Source organism: Pelobates fuscus, chromosome 3 (assembly GCF_036172605.1).
Source record: "Pelobates fuscus isolate aPelFus1 chromosome 3, aPelFus1.pri, whole genome shotgun sequence".
Taxonomy (NCBI): Eukaryota; Metazoa; Chordata; class Amphibia; order Anura; family Pelobatidae; genus Pelobates; species Pelobates fuscus.
In genome coordinates this window covers 45999248-46019699 of record NC_086319.1, presented here as the reverse complement: position 1 = coordinate 46019699, position 20452 = coordinate 45999248, and positions in this window count along the sequence as shown.

Genomic DNA, 20452 nt, shown 5'->3' with positions numbered 1-20452 from the left:
TACATATTCATTAATGTAAGGTAATTCTGTATGGGTCTATTCTTGCTCATATCTTGCACATATTTGTGTTTTGTTAAACACATGCACACTTTTTGCATATTATACAGCAATCTTTGCTTGGGGACAGGCAACTTTTTTGTGTTGATTGTAATAATGTTTCAAAATTTTCTCTTTTATTAGGATATTTTTTATGTAAGTATGTTCTCCTTACTCCCCCCATTTGTTCTCCTTAATCCCCCCCCCCCCTCTTTGTTCTCCTTACTCCCCCTAGGGCGGCAAAAATCCTTGCACCGGCCCTGTCCGTATTATGGGCCTCCCTGAATATACCGAACCACAAGAAGACCAGTTTCAAACACTTTGGGTCCTCTTCAACAATATATTACAACGCCCCCCAGATACATTGGTCCTGTTGGATAGAGCCCATTGCACGCTCAAACCCAGGGGAATACTATGAGACTCACCCAGGGATGCAATATGCCAAATCCATTACTTCCATCTCAAGGAAGACATCATGAGAAAAGCCCAACCGCCCCTATCCTTCGGGCCAAAAACAGCCAACTGCAAATTTTCCCAGATATATTGTGGACGATGCTCCAGGGCCGTCTGACCCATCACCACCACTCTGCAAGCCAAGAACATCAAATATGGATGGGGTTATCCCTTCTCACTGGTCGCCAACCTCAATGGAGCCCTAATCACGCTCAACACCACGGAAGATGTACCATTGTTTCTAATCAAGCTGAACTTACCCCACATAGACACTCCCAGGAGACCAACACTTCCACCAGCTATGACACAGAGATCCAGATGGAATACCACCATACCGAGAAAGAGAGCACAGAACGCTCATGCCTCTTCCGACATCTTGACAGTTCAGGATTTTATAATAAACTTACCTTCGCCCACATTAAAGATGGCACCAACGTGCGTGTGACGTCACGTCATAGACGTGCACGTACGTTTTGGGATCAGAGGTCGGAGACAGCCAATAACAGCCTAAAGAGGGTTATTTAAACCCAAATTACTTTTTCAGTGCCCTCTCGTGGTTTCCACTAGCTGGTTATCTGAGAGTGTGTTACTGATCATGTTTTTTCTGGTATTTGACTTTGGCTTTGTTTTGACTTCCCTGATTTCTGGTATCCTTGACTTCTGGCTTTCCTCATCGTTGCGTCTAATTCTGTGTCCCTGACCTCGGCAAATATTTTGACTATTCTCGGGTATGTTAAGTCCAGCCATTCTAAGGTCCGGTTAGACGTTATCCTTGGTCTTTAGTTGTGATACAATTCTGCGTGCTGAGGGCCGGGTGGGAGGACAATAGGTCCCCCCTTATTCTTCTTTAGTGTCCCCACCCACCGCTCAAGGGTGGGGGCCGGGAGGGAGGACAATAGGTCCCCCCAGTTTTTCTGATTTAGGGCCCCCACCCGCCGCTCAGCGATGGGGGTGGGGGGGGGCAATAGGTTCCCCCTTCAGTTTAAAAGTCCCCTATCGCGCAGCATGGGTGGGGACTCGGAAGCAGGGCACTTGTTTTTTTTTTTTTTTTTAACAGTAAGCAGCCACAGGCTGCTCACTGTTTACTAGAAATGCCGCTACTCGCGGTATAGCGAGTAGGGGAAGAATTTACTAATACTAAGTCATTTTACTTAGTATTAGTAAATTTGTCTGAAACTAATTTAGGTCTTTTAGCCTTTTGGTAGATAGCTCCCTAATACCGTGGGAATTAGGGAGTTAACTACTTACTCATTCCCATCCATTGACTGGCTAAGTAACTTACATTTTATATGAACGTGTTACTTGATTGATGTAAGTGTTGCAAATGCTTACAGCTGAATCCTGTCTATGTTTGTATACTTGTTATTTAAACTGGTATACACTGTAATATTCTTCATTCTTCCACTGGGTATATTAGTACTTCGGAAATTCTGTGCTTCAGAACTTCGGTACTTCGGCACTTCAACACTTCGGAACTTCAAACAACTTCGGCACTTCCGACACTTCAGAACTTTGACACTTTGGCACTTCAGAAATACGGCAATTCAGCAATTCCGCTATTTGGAATTGCCCGAAATTCGTCCAAATTTACATTCGGAATGAAACGAATTACACATGTCTACTACCAAGTTACCGAAATGTTCCCTCCTGTATACAACAGAAAAACATTACTTTCGTAAAGAACAATAATGGTGACTCTAAGGGAAAATTAATAATGATATTAAGAATGTATCACTCCTAACTTAAGCTATCTTACTAGACAGGAAATGCCAAGTCTTCAGGTCCTAAGGACCTACTTATGTCACATAGACCACTTTTATAAATAGTTTTAAATAAATTACATTTTATATGTACATTATCATGTGCTGTAAAATTGGCCCCCAGCAGCACCCCATTTAAGCATGTTTAGGTGAGTGCAGCCAGCCCCTTGTTTTCATATATATATATATATATATATATATATATATATATATATATTATATATATATATTATATATATATATATTATATATCATATATATATAGATAGATATTTAGGAGTCTAGCCAGCTCCTTGGTTTTGCACCCCTCCCTGTCACTGGTGTCTCATCCCAGGACCCTATTTAACCTTGTACTGCAGAGAACTCGAGATGGAAGGATGTCCCCAAGTGAGTAGCTAATTTAGTAGACAGTTTAGTAGACAGTTGGCTGTTAGAGTAGGACCTGCCAAAGATGGGGTACATTGACGTTGTGGCAGGCTTATGCAATGCATGATCAAATAATGTAACTAAACCCCCATTATTTTTTGCCTAAATCTAGTTATACCACTCAGTATTGACAAGAAAATAATAGAAAAAAGTGCAAGGTAAAACTGAAATAAACAAATGGTTCATGAAAAAAACTAAAACTAAAATTCAATTAAAAATGAATTATTAATTATGAAAAAAATAATAAAAATATTTATTTGGCAATAAAAGCAATGATTTTCTATAAAGTGTCAATGCATTCTACAAAATACACCAACTGCTAACTTAGGAACCCTATAAAGAATGCAATGTTTTTTTTTAATTCACTTCTCAAATTTTTTTATTGCAAATGAAATCCGAGTGTGTTGAAGTAAATTATCCTTGATGTTCTTTGTTTACAGTTTGATGTGTTCGGCTATCCCAGATCATTCAGTAACAGGGGGTTACCTATAGTCATTGTAATATGTGTACATTGTAATATGTGTTTTTCTTGCTTCATTCACAAGTGTAAGACCCTCTGTGTTATCTTGGCTGATTCTTTGTAAACATCTTTAAGCATCATGTGTATAAAAGTATTTCCTATAATATGAAATTATGGGCCTTTCTTGCTCCGTTTTAGTAGGTAACCCTGATCCCAACATGACATATGACATATGTGACATCCATTTAATAATGAGGATTTGTTCAACAATTATTTTGCAAGAGGAACTACTGAAGCAAAATCAGATCATTACTTTTACATCTCAGCTATTTTAGAATGCTTTTTTTCCTTTTGTTACATGACCTCTTACCGTCTGCTTTCCTTGTGTAAGAGCACTCGAGGAGTGTATTTGCATGCACAGTGGCAATTTCATTTGAAACATATGTATTTAGTTTAATGCTCATTATATGACTTTGCATAAAGCAAATAATTAAGTCATCAAGTACAATTTTGTGACCAGTTGTTACAGTTATTGCAGGTCGACTACTTCTGAATTCTAGACTGGCAACTTGGAGATTCAATTCATACATATTCTTAAGTGGAGCTGACTCAAGGAACCCCAAACACTCTTGTTGCAGTTTTTAATTTGGAGTGCTGTTCCTGGAACCACAAAAAAAGGCATTGCATGGAGAAAAAGCTGTTTTTTAGTGGTATCAAATAATATGACATGATGGATAAGAGATCTGTGTAATCATGTGTGCTGAATCTCCTGCTCAAAAAAAGATAATTTATGGCTAGGGGCCAGTCACTATTTGTTGATTTTATTCTCAGATCACATGACAACTGACCAATAGAGGGATAAAAGAAGAAGCAGTAAAACAATCTATACTTACAAGCAGGATTACCGATAAACAATTTTTAAACGTTTTTTGTTGTTGTTGGGGGTGGGTGGGGTTGTTAACTGTGTGAAGAAAAAAGTAATTTTTTAAGGCATTTGGTGTTCAGTAAAAAAGAAAAAAAATACCTTTGCATAACCTTTATCATTTATTATAATATGCAACTAGTTTTAGCTTGCTAGCTAAGGCCACATGAAATAGGTTACATTTTGAGTTAATGCCATTGGTGGATTTGATAGTAAGAGGACGATGCAAGCAGTCAAAAGGAGTGTAGTGTGTCTAAATCAGTGTCCTACAACTCAGTACTCCACCAACAGTCCAGGATTTGTCAGTATCTCCATTGGAATAAAACAGGGAAATACAGAAATCCTGGACTGTTGGTGGTGCATGAGGACTGGGTTGGGGACCACTGGTCTAAATTGGTAGAAGCGTACCAGTCTGCACTTGCTTTGCCCCCTACTGATGACCCTCTGAGCTACAGGGCTGAGAAGTGTGGCCTACTCTGTGTCTGACTGTCCAACAGCTATTGTCATTTAAAGGGAACAATCTGAAATCCCAATGTTCACAAATGTACCCTCAACTGATGGATAAAATATCCTCCTTCAAGTTCAAACTCCCTGAGTTGGATTATCCTGCTCTTCACTTTGATACTAAAGGCTCATCATTTGCTAGCTGAGATCCAACAGCCACTCACCTCTTCCTTCACAATTGTTTCTAAATTCATAATATTATTCTAAATTCTGGTAGTAAACACAAAAATATCAGATTAAAATTCTTCTTCTGCTGCAGTTCCCTCGTTGTACAAATGTCTTTCATTGTAGTGTGTCTGATGTGTCTTTTAGCACAACTATGCCTGTTACCTCCTCAGACACAAGTGCGATGCAGTTCCACATATAAAGATGGTCATTGATACTATGGACAAGATTTGTGTGAAAGTTTTGAGTTTTGTTCTTCTCTGTCAGGATCGGGACAGGGATCCAACACGCAGAGTACAAAGAGTAGCAGATACGTATACCGGACCTTAGAATGGCCGGACTTAACGTAATACTAGGTATAGAATGGTCAGGGACAAGCCGAGGTCGAGGGAACGAGAAGACAGGTAAGCGAGAGACAAGCCGGGTCAAGGATAACAGAGAAGACAGGTAAGTAATAACAAAGCCGGGTCAGAACCAAAAGACAAGAGAATACAAGAGCACTGTGTGACTAGGCTGGCTAGAACCATGACAGGGCAATGAGCAAAAGCTGAGAGTTCCCTTAAATACCCTGGTTCTAGAGACTAATCACGCCTCTACCGAGACCTGATTCGTGTCCGGGATTTGACTGACAGGTCGGGCTAGAATAGCGTCATGACGTCGACTATTGAGCGTCACGTTACAAAAAGGCATAGCTCTCTCGCGGCCGGCGTTTACATGCGCGAGGGAACCGCGAGGAACGGGAGAATCATGCTGTCTGGATGGAAAAACGTCTAAGTCGCTACCTGTCTCAGGGGTAGAGACTACAGGTACCCTGACAGTACCCCCCCTCTCAGAAACGCCCACCGGGCGGAAGGAACCGGGACGAGATGGAAAGCGGGAATGAAAAGCCCTGCGAAGACGAGGAGCATGGACATCCTCCTGTGGTACCCAGGTCCTCTCTTCTGGACCATATCCCTTCCAGTCAACCAGGTATTGGATTTTCCCCTGGGAGATTCGAGAATCGATGATGGAGTTGATTTCGTACTCCTCCTGACCCTCAACCTGAACAGAGTGAGGAGAGGAGACCTTGGAGGAGAATCTGTTACAGATCAGGGGTTTTAGCAAGGAAACATGAAAGGAATTAGGAATACGTAAGGCAGAGGGGAGCGCTAGGCGATACGCAACAGGATTAATTCGATTCAGAATCCTATAGGGTCCAATGTAGCGAGGAGCGAATTTCATAGATGGTACTTTCAAACGAATGTTTCTAGTACTCAACCATACCCTATCACCAGGTACAAAACTAGGAGCCGGCCTTCTGCGTTTGTCAGCGTGTTTTTTATACAGTATAGAATTATGTAGGAGAATTTGTCGAGTCTGATCCCACAACTTCTTCAGATTGGCAACATGAGTATCAACCGACGGTACCCCCTGGGAAGAAGGAACCGAGGGAAGAATGGAAGGATGAAAACCATAATTCATGAAAAAGGGGCTAGAGCGAGTTGAATCGCAAACAAGATTATTGTGTGCGAACTCTGCCCAAGGAATCAGACCGACCCAATCGTCCTGGTGTTCAGAAACAAAACAACGCAGATATTGTTCAATCTTTTGATTGGTACGTTCAGCGGCTCCGTTAGACTGAGGGTGATAAGCAGAAGAAAAATTCAATTTAATGCCTAGTTGAGAACAGAATGATCTCCAGAAACGTGAAACAAACTGGGAACCTCTATCAGAGGTAATCTCGGAAGGTATCCCATGTAAGCGAAAGATCTCTTTAGCAAAAATCTCCGCTAATTCAGGTGAAGTCGGAAGTTTAGGTAAAGGCACGAAATGAGCCATCTTGGTAAACCTATCCACCACTGTGAGAATAACAGTGTGCTTTTTCGAAACAGGCAAATCCACAATAAAATCCATCGCCAAACAGGACCAAGGTTTCTCTGGAACTTCCAGGGGATGTAAGAGACCACAAGGAAGCGAATGAGGTAGTTTAGTCTTAGTACAGACTTCACAGGCTCCGATAAAATCCTTAACATCCTTCCGTAAAGAGGGCCACCAGAAATCCTTAGAGATCAAGGAATATGTTTTGCGAACGCCCGGATGACCAGCCACCTTACTCTCGTGAAGACACTGTAAGAGCTCCAGTTGGAGTTCAGGAGGAACGAAGTGTCTAGACGCAGGAGTCAGCCTAGGTGCCAGATGTTGCAACCTCCTGATCTGATCAAGAAGCGGAGAATGGATTTTGAGAGTTGTGTTAGCGATAATATTACACTTAGGTACTATAGAGGATAAAACCGGCTCAGATATGGCAGAAGGTTCATATTGGCGAGACAAGGCATCAGCTTTAGAATTCTTAGAACCAGGCCTATATGTGAGTATGTAATTGAAGTGAGTGAGGAATATAGACCAACGGGCCTGTCTCGATGATAATCGTTTAGCCTCCCCAATATAGGATAAGTTTTTATGATCCGTCAAAATGGTAACAGGATGCAAAGTCAACTCCAATAGATGTCTCCACTCCTTTAAAGCCATGATAACCGCTAGGAGTTCCCTGTCACCAATGTCATATCTGCTCTCAGTACCCGATAATTTTTTAGAAAAATACCCACATGGATGTAATGGTTTATCCACCCCCAACCTTTGGGACAGGATGACACCTATACCCGTCTCAGAAGCGTCAACCTCGAGTAGGAAAGGCAGAGTAGTATCAGGGTGAACTAAAATTGGTGCGGAAGCAAACAGCTCCTTGAGAGTCTTAAAAGCCAGAAGTGCTTCAGTAGACCAATTCTTAGTGTCAGCCCCTTGTCTGGTCATATTGGTGATAGGAGCAATAATAGAGGAGTAACCCTTAATGAAACGTCTGTAATAATTAGAGAAACCAATAAATCTCTGAATGGCCTTGAGACCCTTAGGTAAAGGCCAATCTAAAATGGATTGGAGTTTCTCCGGATCCATTTCAAACCCCTCTCCAGAAATCACGTAACCAAGAAAGGTAGTCTGGGATTGGTCAAAGCTACATTTCTCTAATTTGCAGTACAAGCCATGTTGAAGAAGTTTGTGCAAAACCCTTCTGACCTGTCCGTGGTGAGTCTCAATATCCCTGAAATGTATAAGTATATCATCGAGGTATACAATAACACAGTCATGTTGAAACTCCCTAAGAACTTCATTAATTAGATCCTGAAATACCGCCGGGGCATTACAGAGACCAAAAGGCATTACTGTATACTCATAGTGCCCATAACGAGTATTGAACGCAGTCATCCACTCGTGTCCCTGCTGAATTCTCACCAAGTTATAAGCACCTCTGAGGTCTAACTTAGTGAAAATCTTGGAACCCTTTAATCGATCAAAAAGCTCGGTGATCAAGGGGATCGGATAGGCATTTCTAATGGTTATCTTGTTCAAACCTCGGTAGTCAATGCAAGGTCTTAAAGAACCATCCTTCTTTTTAACAAAAAAAAATCCAGCCCCAGCAGGGGAGGAGGATCTCCTAATGAACCCTTTGTCTAGGTTTTCACGAATATACTCCTCTAAGACTAAGTTCTCATTCGTAGACAAAGGGTATACATGGCCCCTGGGAGGCATAGTACCAGGAAGTAAATTAATTTTGCAATCAAAAGGCCTGTGTGGTGGTAAGGTATCAGCCTTTCTTTTGTCAAATACCGCCTTTAAATCTAGATACAAGGACGGTATCTGTACTTTAGTAGAGTCGGTAGAGTTATTAAGTGTGTTAACAATACAAAGGGGTGACACTCTCTTTAAACATCTCTCTTGACAACCCTGACCCCACGAGACTATTTCCCCTGATTTCCAATCTATAATGGGGTTATGTCTCTTCAGCCAGGAGTATCCCAAGACTATGGGAACAGAAGGAGATGAAATGAGTAGTAGAGATATCTCCTCCTTGTGTAGAATACCAGTAGTTAAGTTAAGAGGTGTGGTTTCCCGGAAAATCACAGGCTCAACTAAAGGTCTACCATCTATGGCCTCAACAGCCAAGGGTGTCTTCCTTCACTGGGATGGGATAGCGTGTTTGGTGAGAAAAACTTCGATAAAGCTCTCAGCAGCTCCGGAGTCTATCAATGCCATTGTCTCTAAAGTTCCCTTCTCCCAAGTTAAAGAGACGGGTAATGGAAGCCTGTGTTCTTTGTAGTTATGAGTAGAGGACAAAATAGAAACACCCAAGGCCTGTCCTCTAGAGAAACTTAGGTGCGAGCGTTTCCCGGGCGACTGGGACAATTCAAACGTAAGTGACCTCTGACTCCACAATACATACACAGTCCCTCCCTTCTCCTGTACTGTCTCTCCTCTTCTGAGAGGCGAGTAAGGCCTATCTGCATAGGTTCTGGAAACCGTGGAGTTTTGGTTTCAGGGCTTTGAAATGATGGAGCTAGTCTAAAGGAAGGTCTACCGGTTCTATCTCGAGTGTTCTGCCTCTCTCTTAGACGTTCGTCAATGCGAGAGATAAAGGAAATTAAGTCCTCCAAATTCTCGGGAAGCTCTCTCGTCGCTACCTCGTCAAGTATAACATCGGATAATCCGTTTAAAAATACGTCTATATAAGCCTGTTCATTCCACTTAACCTCTGCCGCCAAAGACCTGAAATCTAGTGCGTAATCCACAAGTGTTCGGTTCTCTTGTCTAAGGCGCAACAGTGATCTAGCTGCATTGACCTTTCTGCCAGGGGGGTCAAAAGTTCTTTTAAAAGCAGCTACAAAGGCATTATAGTTATAGACTAATGGATTATCATTCTCCCACAATGGATTAGCCCATCTCAGAGCTTTCTCAATGAGTAAGGTGATAATAAATCCCACCTTTGCCCTATCAGTAGGGTAGGAACGGGGTTGTAGCTCGAAATGGATACTGATCTGGTTCAAAAAGCCACGATACCTTTCAGGAGAACCAGCATAACGTACAGGTGGGGTAACTCGGGAAGAAGCACCTACAGTGGCTACCTCTAGCCCTGAACTCACAGGAGGAATAGAAGTATTACGCATCTCCTCAGGTGGATTATTAGGACGTGATAGTAACGCCTGTAGTGCTAGTGCCATCTGATCCATTCTATGCTCCATGGCGTCAAACCTAGGATCAGGAGAACCAAGCTGACAGTTTGTACCTGCAGGATCCATTGGCCCTGTCGTAATGTCAGGATCGGGACAGGGATCCAACACGCAGAGTACAAAGAGTAGCAGATACGTATACCTGACCTTAGAATGGCCGGACTTAACGTAATACTAGGTATAGAATGGTCAGGGACAAGCCGAGGTTGAGGGAACGAGAAGACAGGTAAGCGAGAGACAAGCCGGGTCAAGGATAACAGAGAAGACAGGTAAGTAATAACAAAGCCGGGTCAGAACCAAAAGACAAGAGAATACAAGAGCACTGTGTGACTAGGCTGGCTAGAACCACGACAGGGCAATGAGCAAAAGCTGAGAGTTCCCTTAAATACCCTGGTTCTAGAGACTAATCACGCCTCTACCGAGACCTGATTCGTGTCCGGGATTTGACTGACAGGTCGGGCTAGAATAGCGTCATGACGTCGACTATTGAGCGTCACGTTACAAAAAGGCATAGCTCTCTCGCGGCCGGCGTTTACATGCGCGAGGGAACCGCGAGGAACGGGAGAATCATGCCATCTGGATGGAAAAACGTCTAAGTCTCTACCCGTCTCAGGGGTAGAGACTACAGGTACCCTGACATTCTCAGGGTGGAAGGGCTTAGTGGATGGTAAATTGTCCACTGACTTTTTCCTTTATTTTATAAATATATCCCCTTTTTTATCTTAAAATTACTCCTGCTAACAATTTTTCATTAATACAAAAGGGAAAAGATTACCATCAATCACTATAAAACAAATTTCTCTTACTTATTTTTTTAATCCAGACATATAATGATCTTTTTTTGGCAACACAGAATTGGCATTACAAAAGTGCCGGATATTACCTAGCTGTTAGGCTAGGCAACATTGTAGTAATTTTTGCATATACAAAAACAGAAAAAAGGAAAAGAGTGGCGCTAAAAAGTGCTATAAATGTAGCATGCAGCAAAAACACCTAAGTGTACGGTCACTTTGTTACACTTACATATACAAATAGCAAAACAGGAGAAAAGGTGATTGCGCAATTTTGATATAATTCCCAGAATATGTAGGTAATCTCTAGGCTCTGTAAATACAGAAAAACTAACATAGGGTAATACGTTTAGACACTAAGTAATGAGAGTGAGAGACTTAGAAAAACTCACAATCTTTAGAGCATTTCTGAGTTTGCTCTAAACTATGAAGGCAGGATACATCAATCAGATGTGTGGATATCTGTGCTCGGTCCCCTCAGAAGGTGTTTGCAGTCCTCTGTAGAGTAAATCAGGAACCAGGTAGCCAGATAACAATATATAGTAAATACTTTTATTAAAAATAAAAAGATAATAAAATGATCAATAGCACAACGCGTTTCGACCCAATAGAATGGGTCTTCCTCAGGTGCATGTATGGTTACAACTGCATCAGTGAGCATTTATATATGGCAAACAAATTAAGAAACAATTACAGGTGTGTAACAATCTTCCCTCCTATTTTTCCTTATGTGGAGCATTTCCAGCTTATTTTCTGTATTTCCGCCTCCTCCAATATGTCTGCTTTCATCCTTCATCACTGTGGATTAATTATGTCCTTCTCAACATGGTCGTGCGTACCGGCTCATTCCGATACGTAATTTCCGGTTTTTCGTCATTGCCGGAAATCGTCACTTCCGGTTTCGTCATTACGCCGCCATTTTCGGCGGCCGTATAGGGGCGTGTTCTTACATGTTGGTAATTCATCAGAGAAGGAGGGGCAAGTCCCAACTGCTTCATAACGATATTAAGTCCATGTGGAGGCCATATTAAAGAAGGGAAAATATAAGGGCAATAAAAAAATAGCACAATAAAAAATATATCAAATTGTCTCTGCCGATTGTCTCTGAGATAGACTCCATTTCATCTGTTTTATCACAATTTATTATTTATTTATTTCAACCTTTGGTTAAAACATGTCCCTCATACCTACAAGACTCTATGAGCCTTTTGAACATTTTAGAAGAACAAAAATGGGAAAAATACCTTTTATTGATTACTTGTGATGTTACAAGTTTATATACAATAATTGAACACACAAAAGGAATAGAGGCAGTTACTTTTTTCTTAAATCAGTCCAATGAATTTTTAGATATTCAAATCGATTTTATTATCAAAGGAATACAGATGATTTTAACCAATAACTTTTTTTGGTTTGATGGCGACTTTTATTTACAAACTCGAGGCAGTGCTATGGGTACCAGGTTTGCCCCAAGTTACGCTAATTTATTTATGTCCCATTGGGAAAATTCATTTATATACCAGGGACATAGCTGGGGAGCAAACCTGGTCCTATACAGGCGATATATAGATGATATTTTTATTATTTGGAAAGGGTCTGAAGCAGATTTTTATTTATTTTTTAATTATCTCAATCTTAATGAGTTGGGGATTAAACTTACCAAAAATGTAAGCTCAGAGACCATCGATTTTTTAGACTTGAATATCCACATTTCGGAACAACATTTTAAAACCCGAACAAGTGGATGTAAATAGTTTTATAGAAACCAGCAGTTGTCATTATGACCCGTGGCTCCAGAATATCCCCAAGGACCAATTTTTAAGGATAAAAAGAAATTGCTCAGACCAATCTGATTTTATTACACAGTCATCAATTCTAAAAAAACTGTTTTTACAGAAAGGTTATTGTGAAAAGAATCTTCAGAAAGACATAGACAATATAAAAGATTTAGATAGGTTCAACTATTAAACTATAAAAAGAGAAACCAAAACAAACAAGGGGAGCAAATCTCTTTGATTGTTAACTATTGTAGCAATATTGGGACACTAAAAAGAATTATAAACAAAAATTTGAATATTTTAAAACAAGATCATGACATCCATCATTTTATTGGTGGTAACCCTAAGTTTATTTTTAGAGGGGCGTTATTTTTAACGTCCAACTATGTAGAAAAACAAAAAGATAGTAGTAACTTTTTAACTAATTGGTCGAAAACAGTTAAGGGATTCCATCATTGTGGTAACTGCTATGCTTGCAAAAATACTAATGTAAGCACTAAAAAGAAAGATGAGTTTATATCTAATATAACCAAAAAAGTTTAACATCACTTCTTTTATTACTTGCGATTCCAGTAATGTTATATATTTTCTACAATGTACGTGTGGATTGCAGTATATAGGAAAAACGTCTAGACCCCTGAAAACTAGGATATATGAACATGTCAGAAACATAAAGAATGGTTTTGTAAATCACAGTGTGTCTAAACACTTTTTAGCTAAACACAATTCAAATCCTAGAGAATTGGAATTTACAGCAATCCAACAAGCCCAAACCCATTGGAGAGCGGGTAATACAGCATTAAATCTGAGTAAAAAAGAATCTAGTTGGATTTTTGAGCTGCAAACCTTATGCCCCAAAGGGATGGACATTGATTTTGAGATAGGTCCTATTTTATACTATATCTTTTTTATTAGATTCTTTCTTGTAATTATATATTGTGTTTTAATTAAATATTATATATTTTATATGTATAATCAATTTAATACATCTGTTATCCTTTATATATGTTTTATTGATGAACATGGTATTTTAATTTATTTAGATCAATTTAATATTATTTTATTCATTTTATATTTGATAGTTTTTTTATTGTGCTATTTTGTCATTGCCCTTATATTTTCCCTTCTTTAAAATGGCCTTCACATGGACTTAATATCATTATGAAGCTCTTGGGACTTGCCCTTCCTTCTCTGATGAATTACCAACATGTAAGAACACGCCCCTATACGGCCGCCGAAAATGGCGCCGTAATGACAAAACCGGAAGTGACGATTTCCGGAAATGACGAAAAGAACGTAAATGACGTATCGGAATGAGCCGGTACGCACGACCATGTTGAGAAGGACATAATTAATCCACAGTGATGGAGGATGAAAGCAGACAGATTGGAGGAGGCGGAAATACAGAAAATAAGCTGGAAATGCTCCATATAAGGAAAAAAATTAGGGAAGATTGTTACACACCTGTAATTGTTTCTTAATTTGTTTGCCATATGTAAATGCTCACTGATGCAGTTGTAACCATACATGCACCTGAGGTAGACCCATTCTATTGGGTCGAAACGCGTTGTGCTATTGTTCATTTTATTATCTTTTTATTTTGAATAAAAGTATTTACTATATATTGTTATCTGGCTACCTGGTTCCTGATTTACTCTACAGAGGACTGCAAACACCTTCTGAGGGGACCGAGCACAGATATCCACACATCTGATTGATGTATCCTGCCTTCATAGTTTAGAGCAAACTCAGAAATGCTCTAAAGATTGTGAGTTTTTCTAAGTCTCTCACTCTCATTACTTAGTGTCTAAACGTATTACCCAATGTTGGCATTTCTGTATTTACAGAGCCTAGAGATTACCTACATAATCAAGTCATTTTTGCATGTCAGCACATTCATAGTCGCAATTTTACCTGCTGTTTTGGCTGTTTTGCCTTTCTGAAATTTTTTTTCTGTGCCAAAATTTGGTCGAGCTGAATAGCAGCCAAAATTCTTTCATTCCCCAATTTTTTTTTTCTTTCCACCAAACCCTTGCCGCACATCCACTGTGAGAATAGCAGAGACCCAAAGATACCTGCATGTTTTATTAATTCATAGCCATGGAAAGGAGAAAGGCATGTAGGACAATTTAGATGGTACACATGTGCATTCATTTTCGTACGAATACGATTTAGTCCAAAATTCTGTTTTTTTCGTATTGGTTTACTCAAAAGTATTCAAAAGCCCTACATGCGAAATATAAACTAAACAAAAGGGCAAATGCCAAATGCATTACCTTTTAATGTCGTTTCATTTGTTTAATAGACTCTGTGCTGCAGGGGAATTAACCCACACAGCACGGAGAAAATAACACTGCGCATGTGCAAAAAAAAAAAAAGCAAGGAGGGATCCGGCAGCGCTACCAACTCCCTCCTTGTAATAGATGTCTTCTTTCTTCTTTTCTTTTCTTTCTTCAGACGAAAAAAAATTCAGACTGTAAAAAAACAATCCTTTTTCACCCATGAAGTGCACGCTGCAGAATGAGCTCCGTAGGCTTATAAAGCCTTCCCCGGCCCTGCAATCAGGCTCAGAGCACTCTGATTGGTTGATTTCTACATTTACCTGTCACATCACTGTGATTGGTTGGCTTGAAATCCAACCAATCAGAGTGCTCTGTGTCATTTTACACAGTGTGGGAAAGTTATTTGGAACTTTCCCATGCTGAGTTATTTGACTCATAACCCTCTGATTGTTTGCTTTCAAAATGTCCTCCCAGGTCCCCACCCATTAGTGGTGGGTGGGGACCCTAAATAAATAAATAATGCAGGGAACATTTGTGCTCATTTTTTAAAAAAAATTTTTAACAGTTGCAATAGGTAGTATGGATTTTTTATTTGGCTTGTTTGGGGGCTGAAGAAAGAAAAGAAAAGAAGAAAGAAGACATCTAATGGTAAGTTTGACATTGTATTTTACAGGGTTAGTTTATTGCCCCCCCCCCTCACTATTATTAGCTGCCCAGTCACTAGCAGTTTTAAATGACAGCAAGCAGCCACTGGCTGCTCGTTGTTTAGGCGACATGCCCCTACTCAGGCATGTGGGAGGATTTAACCTCTTTTATTAATATGGGATGTTGTAGGGATCCCTATAGGTTTTAATGGAGGAGGCTGGAAATGGTTATTTATTACAAGTAGGAAGCTGGTAGAACTGCTGGCTCCCTCTTTTTTTTTGGAGCATGCATAGGGCTGTTTTCGGCGACATTATTTTTTGACAAATTTTGTTCGAAAACAAATGGTTTCCGGACGAAGATCGGAATTGACAAATTACATTTTTATTTAGTACGAAATCATTCGTACCAAATGAAAATTTCATTGGTGCACATGTCTACTAGATGCTTCCCTTTCATTAATATTAACCCACATTTTTGTCTTTAACTTTTTTGTTTTTTTATTCATCTGTTTGCTCATTTTTAATGTTTGTACAGCTTTTTACTTTCTTTCTGATCAGGTCATTTGATGCTGATTTGCTGCTCTATTTTAACATGTATTTTTTTTTAAATAAGATGGACTCAAACAGACTTTGCAAAATAAGTCAAAGGGCCATATTGAACAGCCACTCAAAAAACATAAGGTTGGTTCAAAATACTTGGAGCTCTTTATGATTCTCTCAACTTCTGAAAATATTTGTCCACGCTCTGCAATTAGTAAATAAAATGAGTCGGGCAGTTTCAAGCTAATGTATTAAACAAATAAAAAAACAAAAAATAGAGATCAGTCATAAAGGGTTACTCCAACCTCCATGACCACTGCTGCTTTTTCAAGTGGTCATGGTGGTAGAAGTGTGGAAGCACAGTGTTTCATCTTGATTGTGTGCTGGAGGTAAGTTGCAACCCCAGCACATGTAACAAAGGCATCCCAGAACTCTGTTCCGAAAGTCACATTGTCAATTCTGTGCATAAAAAACCTATGCAGTCAGCACACACTGCACATTGATGACAGATGTAACAGTTTCTGCTTAGTTTTGTCTTGAAAAGCCTGCAAAGTAGAGGCTCTTGTCTCTCCTCCCTCCAAGCCTGTGTGAAGCCCTCCTTCCTCCATATCCCTCCCATAATATTTAATTTCTCACACTCCATCCTCATCCTTTTACTCCCCTTGCTGTCTCAGAGAGCGCACATGCTCCCTGAGCTGGTAAAATGAGCTTAGTGCCCATCTGGGACAAAAACATAACAAAATCACTGTACCACTTACAGTCAGATCATAAACGTGATTTTGAAACTGGAGTGAAGGGATTTATTGTAATGCAACACATTGATATATTTGAAATAAAATAAAAAAAACTGCTCAACTCATTATACCAAGGATGGATTCTTCCCAGAGCTTCTGTATTCATACATTACAGAAAATTACAAATGAAAAGAACTAAATCCATACACAAGTGCCTGCCGCATTTCGAGACTTTATACTACACTACATATGCCCGTGCTTCACAGTTCAAAATGTCTTAGTACTCTAAATACAAAACTTACAATGCAATGCTCTATGTTAATGGCTGCCCTTACAAAAGCAGGATTTATAGATGCTTTCCCAGGTGAACTCGACTACATTTGGGTGGCAAGAACATCTCTATCAATGATTGTTACTGTTCATGGATTTAACAAAAAAGACTGAAAATCATGTGAACTGGTGACATAAAAAATCCCATGGAAACAAAGACAGCAAACCAAATATTTAAAACAAATACACTATTTCAGTTTTTTTTAAAACTGTTGGTAAGACAGTTACATTATCCATAGATTTTCTGTTGCTGCTGCAAACATTGTTTGCCTCTAAACAACGGGGGATTGAGGCAATGTTTAACTGCCTACAAAGGTAACATCAGAATAGGAAAACAAACAAAAACATTATAAATTAGTTTCTTACCAAATGATTAATTCAGGGATACTGCATTTAACCCCTTAAGAACCAAACGTCTGGAATAAAAGGGAATCACGACATGTCACACATGTCAAGTGTCCTTAAGGGGTTAAAGCTGTTTCCCAGTCGCGTCGGTGTTTTGCATTTTGAAATAAAATATAATTTTTCATTGATCCATAAAATAATTGTGTTGGGTAAATTATGTGAGAAACAAAAAAAAGGACCAGGAAAATGAAAGGTTTCATAGGCATGTTATGTCACTTTCATACATGTACAAGTAAATTATAAAGCTGTGAACTGACATTTTAAAGGTGACTTTGGAAAATGTCTTCAAGGCATTAAATCAATGTGCTCTATAATATTACATAACAATGAAATCAGCATTCTGCATCAGGAAAGTACAGTAAGTTAGATTTGCCAAAGTACTAAGCAGAGAATCCAAAATGAGCATATGTACACAGTGTGTTGTTTATTATTATTTCATTATTTCAAATCGAGTACTGTATGGACTGTGACATCATCAGCACAATTGTAAATGCCACCCAGGACTTAAGACTAACCATTAACCCCTACTCTACCTTAATATTTATACTAATATCAACCCTAACCTAAAAATATAATGTAACATGAAATATACATAATGGTGAAACATTTACCATGAAACTAATGCCATACCAAGTTTCTCATGTATAAACCACTTGATTCTTATTATTATTATCATGTATATATCCCCAACCTATTCCATAGAGCTTTAAAATTATAGAATTGGGATATATGAAAACTCAGTAGTTTTGCATCCCTCCCTGTCACAGATGCCTCATTCCAGAGCCAAATTTTTAACTTGTACTGCAGAGAGCCCCAGGAGAAAGGATTTCCCAAGTAAGTGGATTAATCTTATAAGAGCGGGCATTAGGCTGCTAGAATAGGACCTGCCAAAAATGGGGTACATTGACATTGTGGCAGGATTATGCAACGTATGATCAGGCACTGTCGTATTTTATTTATTTATTTATTTTAATTTGACATTTTGTGAGCTTTGAAATTGGTGTTTAGTTAGTGCTCTTTTATATCATACACTTTGCAAGCGCCTCAACACATTTCACACACACTTTCTTGTTCCTCTCTCGGTTTATATGTCCCTTGCCTATATTGTTCTGACTGGGGAGTATTTGGTTATTCTTTTAATTGGATATATGTACTTAGAAACATAGAAACATAGAATGTGACGGCAGATAAGAACCATTTGGCCAATCTAGTTTGCCCAATTTTTGAAATACTTTTATTAGTCCATGGTCGTATCTTAAGTCTAGGATATCCTTATGCCTATCCCACGCATGCTAAACTCCCTCACTGTGTTAACCTCTACCACTTAAGCTGGAAGGCTATTTCATGCGTCCACTAACCTGTAAGTAAAGTAATACTTCCTGAAATTATTTTTAATTTTACTTACACATATGACTTATACAGAGTAGTAGTTTATTTGTTTGTGGTTGCTGTTTTTAACTCAATCCTTCTCCTGTTATAGACATAACATCACAGGGTCTGCAGAGACAGAGGGAGTTTGTTTCTCTCTCCAAAGTTCTTTTCTTGCATGCTAATAATGGTAAATAATGGTAGAGTACGTGAATTAATGAGAGCAGCTGCAAATATGCACTCCTGCCTGGGAGTAAATCTTCTTCCTGCCATATCATCCATGTGCTCTATGTTTGGACGTCCGACTCAGTTCAAACCTTATGGCTGCTTTTGTGAGATTAATCCACTTATATAGGATACAGGGGCGGCATACTGGACAGATGTATCTGGTGGCACTCTTCTTATCAACATGTTAAAAATAAATGGTCAATCCAAGAATTATAGCCAGTACAGCTTGTTGCAGTAGTTATGGTGCTACTCCTCCAGTTTTCCCTTGCATCTAAAGCCCTGCCTCTCTGATATGATGATGTTGCAAGGAAGTTTCATTTCTTTATTAACCATTCACATTTGTCCAAATCTACATCAACATTCCTAATGACACCTATTTGTGTGTAGCTTCTGTATGTGTGGATGAATCAGGATTGTGTGAGGTGTGTGAATGCAGGTAGGCATCTGCTGATCTAAATTTCTTAATATTTGAAAAAGATTTAACATTAATACAATTGTCTCAAATCCAAGAGTTAAATAAAGGAAAATACAAATAATTGGAATTAACGTATTGGAAGATTAGGGATTAAAAAAAGAGTAAAGATGAGGGTAAACTCATCTGAAATGATTAGTTACACTTATAAATGTATTTATTAATGAGCGCAAACCTTAATAAAATATTATGTCTGTCTGTATCTTCACCTCTACCAGTAATGGCTTATTCATAGTCCAAACAATGTAATGGCCTCTCAACACTGCCATTATTATGCTAAATAGAGCAATTGCTTGTATACTAACAGATTATATTGTCTTTTTATCTAAAAGTATGTATTGACAATCATGTGACTCCTCCTTTCAATCTACTTCAATGCAAACTTGACTTTAATTGCTTTTTTCCTTGCATTTTAAGATTACTGTTGTGTGTACATTAGTAAATTATGTATTCCTTCATAATAAAAAAATAGAGACCCATATTCTGACATACTTGATATTTTTTGTACCTAATTTTACTACTATGATTAAAAATGTTGGCTTACTAGAGTACTTTATTGTATACTGTGTGTTTTTTTACATGAATATTGCATGCCTTGTGATGTGAAAATAACTCCCTTATCAAAGTAATTGTATACGTGTTTGGTTTCTTGAATAGAGTTACTGCATCACACTTGACATTGGGAATGAAACTGTTTTCTTTCGTCATTCATGTTTAATCAGATTACAGCAGTGAAGTTTGGTTAATACTAGTGATGTGCGAACAGTTCGCCGGGAACCGTTCGCCTGCGAACATAGCGTGTTCGCGGTCGCGAACACGCGCGATGTTCGGTCCGCCCCCTATTCGTCATGGAGGTGGGAGGGCCTGGGAGGAAGGGTCTGCTGCTGATTGGCCGGAATGTGTCTGCTGACTGTGAGGTACAGGGTCAAAGTTTACTCAATTATGACGAATAGGGGGTGGACCGAACAGCGCGCGTGTTCGCGACCGTGAACACGCTATGTTCGTCGGCGAACTGTTCGGGACATCACTAGTTAATACATGACCTATGAACAGTGGATAGGACTTGGACTGCAGCATCTCCAAATCACAGGTTTATCTTTCTCGGGTCCATTCAT